Source organism: Pleurodeles waltl, chromosome 2_2 (assembly GCF_031143425.1).
Source record: "Pleurodeles waltl isolate 20211129_DDA chromosome 2_2, aPleWal1.hap1.20221129, whole genome shotgun sequence".
Taxonomy (NCBI): Eukaryota; Metazoa; Chordata; class Amphibia; order Caudata; family Salamandridae; genus Pleurodeles; species Pleurodeles waltl.
Window position 1 is genome coordinate 922208590 of NC_090439.1, and position 12078 is coordinate 922220667.

A 12078-nucleotide genomic window follows, 5' to 3' on the forward strand; every position below is an offset into this window, starting at 1 on the left:
ATTCCATACGTAAGAGGCATGCTATGATATGTCACTCCTTCTTTTACTGAGGTGGGTATTTGTTTGCACACATAACAATCTTTCGCATCCATTGTCTCAACATACTCATTCAGAAAGCGATAGAAAACGTTTGAGGAAAGTTCCTTCTTATCATGCAAATATTTCTCATCTTGTTCGAGTTTCCGCTGAGGAGTTAGTTCAGTAGTAGGTTTAGAAGTAGAAGCATCATTTGTGTCTCTTTCATTCTTTCCATGCATTCCAAGAACTATTGCTATAATTATTAGATTTGCAGATATATATATATATATATATATATATATATATATATATATATATATATATATATATAAAGCTGAACGAGTTCAATGTTCACACAGTTTTCTTTAGCAGCTTAGTCTCTTATCGGTTAGCATCTTTGTCTCAAAATCGGTTTCAAAGTCAATCAGGTTGTCAATGTCTTATCCGGTTCAAAGTCAATCAAATTATCAATGTCCTATTCAGTAATGTTCATGGAATTTCACTCTTCAAGTACCAAAGTGTCATTCTGCTTCTTTGTTCTCAAGACTGAGAGATAGGAATTCGTCTGACCAATCGTTAGTGGCTATGTATGCCCACTCCGGACCAGAATATCTTCTGCTCGGTATTCTTTTCCTTTTCAATTTTGCATCTCCTTTTGATTCTCTCTCGCTGGCGCCCTGTTCCTTGGCTGGGTCTTTCTCTTCACTTGGTGTTGTTATTGTGACAGACACTTCTTTTCTTTTCTCTTTCAACGTTGGCCCTTCACTTTCGTTTAATATTTCTTTAGTCCTTAATTTCACTGGCGATATGCTTTGTCTCTGTTTCGCACTGTTTTCACCTGGTGGACCTGCAACCGGTTCTGGAAGAGGTTGAACGATTTCACTCTGTCCCGCCTCCTTTTCTCCCACTAGAAGGTCAATCAGGTTTTCTTTTTCTTTTCCTGTATCGTCTGCTTCTGGGAAAGCCCTCCTCTGATCAGGCTCTCCTTCTTCTTCACCTTTCGCAGGCTCTTTGTCACCCTCAGGATCTTCGTCACTTTCTAATGTTTCTCCTCTGTTCTCCTCAAATGGATCAGCTGTTTCTTCCTCAGAAAATATCTCCCCTTCCTCTATTTCTGCTTGTTCACCTCCATGTTCTCTTTGTCCTGTCTCGGTGCCTGGTACTCTCTTGTCAGTCACTGGTAATTTCAGCGCTTCAACTTCCTCTTCTGTGGGACACGTCACCCTTTTCGTGTGACTGGCGTGAATCCAGTTGGGAACTCCCGCACACTTCACAGCGGTGGTAGTTGTCAGAATCACTTGGAAAGGTCCTTTCCAACAGGGTTCCAGACACGACTTCCTCACGTGTTTCTTTATCACGACCCAGTCACCTGCTTTCAGGGCGTGTCCCGGACCTTGGATCGGCGGCAAGGTAGTTGCCTCCACCTGGTGAGAAAAAGAGCTTACCAAATCAGCTAAAACTTTGCAGTAGTCCGATACCATATCATCGGTAATATTTACAAGTGCATTCGCAGGAACTGCTGGAAGTCTCATGGCTCTGCCCATGAGGATTTCATGCGGCGACAGTCCAGTTTTTCTATCAGGTGTGTTTCTCATTGACATTAACACCAAGGGCAGTGCGTCAGGCCATTTCAAGTTTGTGGATGCGCATATTTTCGCCATCCTCGATTTCAATGTGCCATTCATTTGCTCCACTAGTCCTGATGCTTCAGGGCGGTAGCTACAATGCAACTTTTGTTCAATGTTCAGCGCTGCACACAGCAATTTGATTACTTCGTTATTGAAGTGACTTCCCCTATCTGATTCTAAAGAGATCGGGAATCCGAAATGTGGTATTAGTTCTCTCAAGAGTAATTTGGCAACTGTAAGGCTGTCATTTCTACGTGTAGGGTATGCTTCAATCCAGTGACTAAAAATGCACACAATCACCAACACATATTTCAAGCCTCCATGCACAGGCATCTCAATGAAATCCATTTGCATCCTGCTGAATGGCCCACCTGCTCTTCCAATGTGACTCAAATTTACTACTGTTCCCTTCCCTGCATTCATTTGTTTGCAAATGACGCAACAATGGCAAACTGCTTCAGCAACTTGATGGAATTTGGGATTAAACCAATCAATTTTGAATAGCCTAATCATGGCATCCCTTCCAGGATGGGCTTGTCCATGATAGAGTCTGGCCAATTGCGTTAAAAGACTGTCTGGCAGAACCAATCTCCCTTCACTTGAAACCCACAAATCATCTGGTTTCTTAATGCATTGTAATTTACTTCATGAGAGTTTCTCGTCCTTACTGACATTATTTTGTAGGAATTTCAATTCATCAATCGTATCTACAACCTTTAGAGCGAAGGCTTCACTTTGTTCAAGTTCTGGCTCATTTATCAAGTTCCATTCGTCTCTGAGCAATATACAGTTCAATGCGCAAAACCTTGTGACTTGATCTGCATATCCATTTCCCAGAGAAACAAAGTCTTGTGATTTCGAGTGTGCACTGCATTTTACCACTGCCACTTCCCCTGGCAACTGGATAGCGTGTAACAGTTCTCTTATTCTTTCACCATTTTTCACTGGTGATCCTGAAGAGGTCATGAAGCCTCTCTGTGACCACAATTGTTCAAAGTCATGCACTATTCCAAATCCATACTGACTGTCAGTGTAAATGGTGACTTTCATTAACGCAGAAAGTTGGCAAGCTCTAGTAAGGGCTACTAGTTCCGCTACTTGTGCAGAGTAAACTCCCTGAAGCCAAGATGCTTCCAGAACACCTGTTGTTGTACAGACGGCATATCCTGCTTTCAATATTCCTAGTGCATCTCTTAAACATGAACCATCAACAAAAATAATTTGATCATTTTCTTCCAATGGGGTGTCTTTGATATCAGGCCTTGGCTTAGTACAAAATTCAGTCACCTGAAGACAGTCGTGCTCAATGTCTTCAGCGTTCTCAATTTTGACATTTTCACTGGGAAACAAGGTTGCTGGATTCAACGTAGTGCACCTTTTCACCTGCACAATAGGTGAACCCAGAATTATTGTCTCGTACCTTGTAAGCCTAGCACCGGTCATGTGCTGTGTTCGGGAACGTGTCAAAAGTATCTCGACTGAGTGAGGGACCATGACTGTTAAAGGATGTCCCATCACTATTCCTTCACTCTGATTTAGGCTGATACCAACTGCTGCTACAGCGTGCAAGCACCCTGGTAAGGCTGCTGCGACTGGATCCAAAGTAGCTGAAAAATATGCTACTGGTCTGTTTACGCCACCATGGGCTTGAGTCAAGACAGACAAGGAACATGCATCACGTTCAGGACAAAACAATGTAAAAGGCTTTGTGTAATCAGGCATACCTAAAGCTGGAGCTCTACACATGCATTCCTTTAATTCAATAAAAGCATCCATTTCATCTCTTTTCACCACTATTTCATCCAGCGCTTCTCTCTGGGTCAGTTTCAGCAAAGGTTTGGCTAGAGCCGAGAAATTGGGAATCCATTGGCGACAGTAGCTCACCATTCCCAAAAACTTTCTCACATCCCTCCTCGTTTTGGGTGGACTCATTTGAAGTACACTTGTTATTCTTTCTTTCATTATTCTTCTCGACCCTTTATCTATTTGGTGACCCAAATATTTTACTTTCTTCTGGCAGAACTGTAACTTTGAAGGAGACACTTTGTGTCCGTTCCTTCCCAAGTGGTTCAATAGGGCAATAGTGTCAACCGTACAGTCATTCTCTGTATTGGATGCGATCAGAAAATCGTCAATATACTGTACCAAGGTTGATTCAAAAGGCAATTCCAATGATTCCAAGTCTTTCTTTAGAATCTGATTGAATATTGATGGTGACTCCGAAAACCCTTGAGGAATTCGACACCAACTGTAGACTCTGTCCAAGAATTTGAAGCAAAAGAGAAATTGGCTGTCCTCATGAAGAGGCACAGAAAAGAATGCTTGTGACAAGTCGATGACGGAGAACCACTCAGCATCACAGGGAATTTGAAACATTATCACAGCTGGATTTGGTACTACGGGACAACATTTGACTATTATGTCATTTATTTTCCTCAAATGCTGAACAATCCGGACCTTTCCACTCGGTTTTATTAGTCCCATGATTGGTGAATTACATGGACTACTTAGTACTTCTTTCAGTACTCCCTGTTTCACAAACTCATCAATGAGTTGGGCGACTTTCATGAGGGTATCTTGCGACATATGGTATTGTGGTGTCTGGGGAAAATTTGCATTGGGTTTTACGGTCACTTTCACTGGTTCTGCTCCTTTAACCAAGCCTACTTCTTCCCCTGTCATGTCCCACACTTCCTTTCCAACTGTTTCCTGTAACTCAGCTGGAATATCTGCTTCAGTGAGCATCGGATAAAGAGTAATCAGGGGATGCTCTTCGTCGACAATTTCCACTTCGTCCCCTCCTAAACTGTCCTCTTCTTCCTCATCACTGTTCCTCTGAATTTTAATTCCATCATTTGAACACATAATCGAGCATCCCAATTTGCACAATAAATCTCTTCCTAACAGGGATATTGGACTTGAGTCACACACCACAAATTTGTGCGATCCTTGATAGTTGCCAATTCTGGCTTGCACTGGAGCTGTGTTTGGATTTGTCAGATACCTATTTGCTACTCCCACTACTTGAACCGTTCTCCCTGAAAGTGGCAAATTTGGTACTTTGATCATTCTGACTGTAGAGCGTGTAGCTCCTGTGTCAACCAAGAATGAAACTCTGTGACCCATAACTCTTTCTTCCACATACGGTCCCTTTTGATCAACTTCCAAAGATGCTGCAAGCATACAATTTCCCTCCTCATCTGAACTTTCACTCTCCCATTCATTGTTTATTCCATTCTCACTGTGTAGTGGGAATTGGTGTACTGTGTCATTTTGATTCACTCCTTGACCCGTGACCTGCTGAGGAAGCATTACTTGTTGCTGATTCATTGGTGCTAAGGGTATTTCCATTTGCTGATTAGGTACCATGGGAAACTGCTGTTGCATTGGCTGCAACTGTGCCATTTGTACACAGGGCATTTGCACCTGCTGTGGTTGTATGGGTTGTAAACCCTGCATCTGATTCATATTATTTTGAAATTTTTTATTTGGACCTCTCAATTTCGGTCCTCTGATATTCTGAAATGAATTGACATCATTGTTTTGCTGACCTACACCTTCCTGCACCATCATTGGGCACTCCCGTTTCCAATGCCCGACGATCCCTCACATGTGACATGGCATCACCTTCTTCATTGCCTGTATACCATTTGGAACCACAAAAGTATTTAAATCAGGACCATTATTCACAAATCCTCCTCAGCCTCTGCCTCTCATCTGTGGCTGAAACATAGCATTTCCCTGCTGTTGCTGCTGCGGCAACTGTTGGTGAAACCCTTGCAAACCTTGCAGACCTGTCTGAGCTGCTCTAAGCTGCATCACCATCACTTTTTCCTTCAACCTTTTCTGCTTTGTCTCTATCTCATCACTGCAGTACTTAGCATAATTCAACACCTCATCAATCGATTTTGACTGCCAACAAATCAAATGCATTTTAATCATCTGGCTAATCTCGGGTCTCAACCCTTCCACAAATCTGAACACAAAATGGAGCATGTCCTTTGCCTCAATCGTTTCTGTGCCACTGTAATTTTTAAACGCTTTCAACAATCTTTTATAGTACGCATGTATTGACTCTTTAACTTCTTGTGCTGTTCTGTCAATTCTCTGCCAATCCACGTTTTTCGACGCAACCTTTGTTTTCAAATGCTCAATCACCTTATGATATATTACTGTAGGCGATGGTGCACCCGTTTCCCTATCTCTTTCTGGTTCACTTGTCGGCCAACCTACAGCCCTTTTACAATCTTCCCACAAATCTGCCGGAACCACAATTTCAAATAAGGTGTTCAGGTCTTCCCAAAGATATTTTGCGAGTTTCATAAATCTATCTGTTTGTTGATACCATTCGATCGGTTTCTCTCTTAATTTAGGTAAATCATCCGTAAAGGATTGAATATTGCACCTGTGCCACGGTGCATGTACAAGTTTTCCCCCTGCTGTTTCTCTCATTGGCAATATGGTTATCAGATCATCATTCTTTTGTGCTTTTTCATTCCGATCTGGGGTACTTTCTTTCTTTTTGTCCTTTTTCTTAACCCATCTGCTTTCCCACTTGTCTAAGCATCTCCAGACTTGCGCACTCTGCAGTATCTCTTTAAGGTGTGTTTTCATCCCTGCAGATCTCATGTGTTCAAAATCCTTTGTCTTAAAGTCTAGTCTGTAACTTCTGCTCAAGTGTTTGGCCTTAACTATATAGATCTCGTTTCTGTCTGCAATTTCTTGTAACTTCTTATGTATGCTGCTTACTTCTCTTGTAATCCTAGGGCACATGCATCTCCGCTCTTCTTTTGTGTATGATTCTAACCTGTTCAGACCCATCGTTCCCTCTACTAGTTCGTCTACTTCCATGCCCAATCTTATTTTATTCAAATATTCTTCTCCTTTTCCACTGGGTGTACTCTGTGGGGAGTTCAGGCGGTTCAACCATTGTGTCAACTGTTGCGCGTTCAGTCCCATCAATGTAGCACTTACATCGACTGCTACTGATGGTGTCTGTAACATTTCTGTTTTTGAAGTTAGCTGTACTATTAGTGGTGGACCTGACCTTACCACAGTTGACGGAGCACAAGCTGGAATTGGACTAAATTCCAACAAGGACCCAGATCTATTTAGCAGTGTACCTACCGGAGTCGTTTCTTGAGTATTTTCTATGCATCTCCTCCCTGTCTCATTTTGTGTCATCACCCCTTGGTCACATACATTCGGCTTTGCCTGTATATACAATGGTACTGGCGGGCCTACAGTGATAGGCAGAGATATTGCATCTGGATTCTGTCAGTTCCCCGAATTCTGTGGCATGTTAATTCCCACAGTATGATTCATCATTGTTGGCATATCTAACTGGTTTTCTGCTGTTTGAATGTACCTCGGCACTTCTTGCATCTGCTTTTGAGGCATAAAAATTTGTGTTGATTCGGCTTGAATCAATGTCGGTCTTTGATAATTCTGTCCTCCCTGCGCCATTAACCTAGAAGTCATTTCCATATTATGCTCATCGCAACAGCGCCTTTGAACCTGCGGTTGATAATCATCGACAGGTTTCAATTTAGGCACGTCAGGATATATTCTCTGAATTTGTGGTATTTGTGGTGTAAAAGGCATATCGGGGCTACTCTGTCTCTGTGAGATTCTCAAATTCGGTGTTACCTTACCCTGCACTGGTTCTGGAGGGGCAGTACTGGTGCGTGGCCATTTTCGCTTTCCACATATGGTGGTGGGCAATCATTTAGCAATTGCATAATGAACTCATCATCTGACTCATCTGACCTTTTCGAATTTCTGTTATTTTCTCTATCTCTGGACTAGCTCCTGTTTGTTTTATCGGTAGCTTTTCTTCCTTCCGTCTCTGCCTCATCAGTAATTGCTGGAAACAATTTAATTCCCTGCAATACGTCTGATCTCCAAACCATTTGAGTGCTATCCCATCTAGCATCCGCTAGTGTCTTTTCTACTTTTCTCACTCTTGTTTCAAATGTCTTTTGTTGTTGGTTTCTAGCCATTAGTTCCCAAATTGCTAGTGCTTCAAATTGTGCTGGCCTTGGAGGTACTTTCATGTCGTATAGCGCAAATCTTAAATTCTCCAAAACTCTTAGATTAAATGACCCGTGGATAGGGAACGCTACACTTCCATGCTTTTCTGTTAATTTACACAATTGCTTTAACCAAAGACATGGTGCGACACCGTTTTCTTCAATCACAATGTAAGCTGGCGATCCTTCAGGTGGTGTTTCTTCTCTTACATTTGCTTTAATATATACATCTCCCCTCAAGGCCCTCTTAAATGCTTTGAAAAATGTCATCTTTCCTTCTTTTATTTTTCTAAAATATGTAATCAATAAGTGACTTTAATTCCCGGAATACTCTTTGCTTGCCTTTTCCCACCAATTGCGCTTCGCGGACTGCGTCCAATCCGTGCGCAACCCTTCTCACCAACCAACCTATCCCAGCGCAGCTCCCAGTGACGTCACACCCACATACTGCGGCTGACAAAGTCTTGCAGCTTGTCCTCCTTCACTCAGCTTCACTCAAAACTAATTTCTGCAATATATTGTGAGCACTAACCAAAAGAAGAAAACAAATTTGTCGGTTTACTACAGGATACAATCGCTTCAGAAACCTTAGGGATTTTTCAATAGCCTCGGCAGTTATTCCATATTTCTCGGTCTCCCACTTTCGCAAGCAAAATTTGACCCACAAACTTTACTCTCAACTGATCAATGAACTATTCTAGCGCACCTTAGAATTTGTCAAATCTAAAAAAATTCTTTCATGCCTCAATATTCATACCGACTTGTTGACCACGCCCGATCAACCTACTAAACCAAACAGATTACAACATCAATCAAGTGTCTCATACACTTTTCAACATACTCCGGAGTATCTTGACCTCGCAGGGCCTGTCTCAACATCAACAACCACGTGGCCAATTTGTCCTGCACAAAGCGCTACACACATATGAATTTCGACGACTTCCCTACTCTCACACCTTGGAGTGCCACTCCTCTAAAATTTCAACTGGATTTCGTAACCTCCCTAAAATTCTCACAAACTTCTCAATTCATCTGCGGCAATAAGCTGTGCAAGCGTGAAACCCTAACTTCACTCATACTGTCACTAGAAACGCCAAAAACGTTCTCACACCTCCATTTCCTCCATTCGCAAGCTCTGAGATTCCAGGAAAGTCATTGGGGACTTAGGGCATCATCATCTCTCCAACTTGTTTTATCAAAGAAAATTCTAACTTGACTCCGCCTATTGTTCGGATGGGGTCCCAAAGGGCCAAACCATCAAGCTCTGCTACCATCTACTGATAGCGCGTCCAGTCCTTATAAATTACTTGTACTCGGACACGCTGGAGGTCGGTGGACCTTTTAACCTAGTTGGGCTCTCCTCATCCAAGAATAGTCGGGTCATTCAAATCAATCATCGATAACTAATTATAATCAACAACCGATAATCGATTAATAATCAATCAATACATTGATAATCAATAACAATCAGTATTTTGACGCACCATGACCTTTCAGTCATGAATAACCACACCAGTTTATTAAAAGTTAATGAGTTTATTTCCCTATATTAACAAAGCTAACACAATGTATATAAGTCTCAAAATCAAATGATATATGTATACGAACATTACTAGCTGTCCATAACGGCGGAAGAAACGCAATCTACGCAAAATCTGAATTATAAAGCACTCGGGTATAACAATGCAAATCACTAATATAAGCAACTGAACTTGGCTAATTGCATACATTGGTCAGCATAACAAAATTTCAGTTCAACATGGTACATCAGATGAATGCCTCAACTAACCTCTAATTAGCATTGGCATGTGGGGCTTCATGCAAAACGAATTTAGTCAACACAAATTTAGAAAACTTCTAGCTTGGGCCCTATCAAAATAGCAGTTGGTACCTAGGAAGGAAAACACAATGCATAATACAATTATCCTTTCATATTTACCAAGTACAATCAGCATTCAAGAAAGTCTTCGTCCTTCAGGTACCAGTTCGATCAGCATGGGGCGGATTTCAAAGGGGAAAAGTTAAGGGCAAGTTTCCTTGCGGCAGCAAGGGAAATGGGGCAAAGTTACTGCATAGGCAAGACGGGGCAGGTTTAAAATTAAAGTCTCTAGGGTGAGAATTCTTTAAAGTCTCTTTCTCTGCAACAGAGAAAAGGCATCAAGATGTCGTCTAAGATGGCGTCTGGCATTTGGCTTCAAAATGGCATCAAGGAAAATGGCTGACTTCTCTTTGTCCGGTGAGTTTAAGTAAGAAACATTCCAAATTGTTCAGGGTCTTCCATTGGAGGGTTCATAGGGTGGCTTCAATTTGACCAATGAAAAGTGTCTTTCTCCTAGTACTCATTTATGCATGCATTGCCCTTGGAGACTTGGAACACAAGTTGCTACAAAGTTTGCCAATTATTTCGGTATCAGTACTTTTATTGTCCGCACCTGCAGAAACTGACCTGGCTTAAAAGGGATGAAACCGGCCTAGCACGAAACCTTGAGATAAAAGTATTAAGTAAAGATACACTAGGGTAGTAGGGGTGATTGCAGCCGCACTTCTAGGCAGTACAACAATGATTAGAGACAGGTATATGAGATGAAGCAAAGTCTGGTGCAGCTTGGCCCAGTGCCCTACTACCCAGGAGGCACAATCACGGGTATCCAAGTACCCAAGAACAAAATTGAAACAAATTGGCCACAGCACACAGAATATATTGTCCAATCATGTAGTGAGGATAAGGGATCCCCGGTGGTACGTTGAAGGTTTTGAAGAAGTATAGGTAAAGAGACAATCTTGAGTCTTGTTGCTAGATGGTGTCTTTAATTGTGGAAATTAGAAATCATGATGTCATCAGAGAAATACAGCCAACACGTGTTTCGTCACACAAGTGACTTCATCAAGGCTTATTGTAATAGTAAAACTAAGAATAGTCACGCTGCCCGAGCAGCGGCAGGAAAGTTGGATGTTGAGCGCGTGGGTTGAAGTGTATGAAGCCCTGATAAGCCTCGAGTTAAACCTGAGCTGCGTTGTTTGTAGAAATGAGGTGAGTTGTCTGAGAGAGACCTTCAAGTCTTCTTCAAAACCTTCAACGTACCACCGGGGATCCCTTATCCTCACTACATGATTGGACAATATATTCTGTGTGCTGTGGCCAATTTGTTTCGAGATAAAAGTATTAGTCATCTCTACTGGAAAACTACAACCTTTAAAATAAAATACTGTCTTTGTTAATGCAAGTGAAAACCATGCAGTTAAATTTGAGACCAGGCGACTAGGCCAAAGCCTCTACTAAATTTAAGCTAAGCATATAACAGTTTTGACAAGAAAATCATAGAATACATTTGCAATTATGACGGATTACTACATTTTCTATTCTTCATATCTGCTTAATATAAGCTTGTTTATAACAATGGCGAACTACTCCGTGGGCACAATTTCCCATACATTATTTTTCTTTGCTAAAATCACACTACCTTATACGATTTTGACTATATGATATATGAATATATGTTAGAGCTTCTTTTCTGCGTCATCAGTTGTACGGTGGAATTTCCACCAATTGGGGCACTCAAATATCAAATATTCTGAAAGGGGAACGTTTTAGTTATGGACTACATTTTCTATTGCCACACTATTCTGAATCAGGTTAATAGACTTTAAAGCAGCCTTTATTAGTAATTTTATATTAAAAGCAGCACCCTTATTTTGAAAATTAATATGCATGGTTAGGCAAATGTTAATGTAAATCGAATTGTCTTTCTGCAAGGATTTAATACTACTTGTAGCTGAAATGTTCCTTCTGCATGCCTACTGTGTGACTGTAATGACATTTGCTGACTGGTACTCACAGCATCATATCGCTGTATGTTTAGATTAATGAATGTTCCTAAATCCTGGTTTAGAGTATCAGAGTTAAGTAAAATCCATCAACTCTCTAGAAATCAGGTATCAGTTGGATTATCACCAACAAGGTTGCCATTGACAGAATGTTCGCCACCATCCTTAAACATGTTAGGGATAATTTTGCCAGGTGCAATTCACCTCATGTGCGATTAACCACATATTACAAGAATGAGCATATGATATCATTCTGTGCCTTATTCTCAATATTTTTAAAGAGTGAAACACGAGTGTTTGAGAGTTAGTCTGAGATTCTTGTGCAGCCAATAGCAGGCGTTAGGGTCTTGCATGTTTGATGTTGTTATCTTATCTTATCTTAAGCTCGCAACATCCTATGAGTGGTGCCTGTTAGTGATAAATCAGTCAACTATTAGTTTAATGGTAGTACCATATCAGAGGTGCAACAGACACGTTTTAGTAGATTTTCTGAACTGGTTTGACCCTTGTTCTCTTACACTAGAGACCCGTATAGGACAGTAGGTGTTGCACTCTATTTGATGACAGGTAGTACT

At 41.3% G+C, this 12078-nt stretch overlaps 1 protein-coding gene across 1 annotated transcript in view; it reads left to right on the forward strand.

The window, feature by feature from the left end:
• The window catches only part of TRHR (thyrotropin releasing hormone receptor), a 726087-nt gene that overhangs the window by 604832 nt on the left and 109177 nt on the right, over positions 1-12078 (forward strand). The window lies entirely within an intron of this gene.